At 43.8% G+C, this 1811-nt stretch overlaps 1 pseudogene; it reads right to left on the reverse strand.

Annotated features, from left to right (window-relative positions):
- Positions 1-549: 549 nt before the first annotated feature.
- LOC114005715 (ubiquitin-conjugating enzyme E2 N-like) lies at positions 550-940 on the reverse strand (annotated as a pseudogene).
- Positions 941-1811: the final 871 nt, after the last annotated feature.

Genomic DNA, 1811 nt, shown 5'->3' on the forward strand with positions numbered 1-1811 from the left:
TATTAGTGAGGGCTATGATGTTTGATGTTCCCATTTTGGTTCAATCAAGCTTGTTCATCTACAGCATCTAAATAAAGTTAGACTTGGCTAGAGTGTATATTCTAAAGAACTCTGGTGAGCTGCTTTTAACTAATGCGATTAGATCACAATAAAAAGGGGAAAGGAGCCCATAAAATTGAAGTAAAACCACCTCCCCCCTCAAAAATAAAATAAAATAAAACAAACACCCACACCCCTGCAGCTCACCCTGACAAGTGTCTTCATGCACAGTGCTTTATACTTAAACCAGGATGGGGGAAATGAATAAAAGCAGCAAGGGGCCACTGCTTTTAAACATTTCACAACAATCCAGATGATACTGCGAGCCTCTGCTCAAGCTCTACAACAGTGAATCAGGACAAGACAGATTTGCTAATGTGCATTTAATCACCAAAGGACTGAAGGTTCCTGGGCTTTTGTTCCGTAACGTTTCTAAGACTGCATCCATTAAATGCAAGCAAGAAAGGAAGAAGTCTTGGCAGAACAGGAGCGATGCACACTCAGATCGATTTAAATATTATCCATGGCGAATAGCCTAGTCCCTGCTCTAGCTGTGTCTATGGCATGGGCTTCGTTGGTCTTCCACTGTCCCGCTACAGTGCTGAGGACCACTTACCTTTCCAAATATCTAAACGTTACGCTAACTGATATTCTTCCCAACTTCTACATCAGGATGGTAAATTTTGGTCATGAAATGTACTTTAGGGGCTGCCATTGGGTATTCTGGGAGGAATAGTTCAAGTTTAAAAGCCCCTCCCTCAAAAGGGGAATCCTGGGGACCAGCAATGACCACATGAAAATAATGGGTGTTGCTTTCATCTGGTTCTGCTTTGATGCCAGGAACCGGTTCTGCCAGCAAATGCTGGGTTTCCTCAATGATCCTGTAGGGCAGCCCAGCCATCTTGTCAGACCCCAAGTTCAGCCTCTGGTCTCATCTCCAGCTCCGCTATCCTGACACATGAGTCCCATTTTTTATTATTTCAATCTTAGCCATTCTGACAGGTAGTATTTCATTGCAGTTTTGATTTTGCATTTCCCTTATGATAAAGGATGTTGAGCATTTTTTTTTCTTCTTTTTTTTTGAGAGGTTTTTGCTATAGGGTGCGTGCGCTCTCCAGACAGACAGAGACAGAGAGACAGAAAGCAAGAAATCACCCCTGGGGGAATGGCCACGCTGCAATCCCTTCTCCACCATTCTCCTCTTGGGATCTTGGGCACGCACGCACACGCACCTGGCGTGAGTTTAAGCCACCGGGTCCAGGACTCGAACCACAGTCGACTACATGGGAGTCCAGCGACATAGCCATTACGCTAACTGCTGGTCCCAAGGATGTTGAACTTTTTTTCTTTTTTTTTTTTTTTTGGCTTTTTGTATGTCTTCATTAGAGTTGTCTGTTCAGCCCATTTGCCCATCTTTTAATTTGGTTAATCTTTTTTGGGGGTAAGCTGCTTGAGCTCCCTGTATATTCTGTTTATCAGTCCCTTATCTGAGGCATAGTTTGCAAATATATTCTCCCAGGCCAAGGGTTGCTAATTCACTCTAATTATTGTTTCTTTTGCTGAGCAGAAGCTTTCTGACCTGATGTAATCCCACTTGTCTATTTTTGGGATTATAGCCTGAGATTAGGGATTTTATTTACAAAGTTTTGCCTGCAGGACCAGCAATGGTGTAATGGCTATATCACTGGACTCCCATGTAGTCAACTGCGGTTCGAGTCCCGGACTCGGTGGCTTAAACTCATGCCGGGCGCGTGTGCGTGCATGACCAAAAT

This window comes from Tupaia chinensis, unplaced genomic scaffold (assembly GCF_000334495.1).
Source record: "Tupaia chinensis unplaced genomic scaffold, TupChi_1.0 Scaffold144336_1, whole genome shotgun sequence".
Lineage (NCBI taxonomy): Eukaryota > Metazoa > Chordata > Mammalia > Scandentia > Tupaiidae > Tupaia > Tupaia belangeri.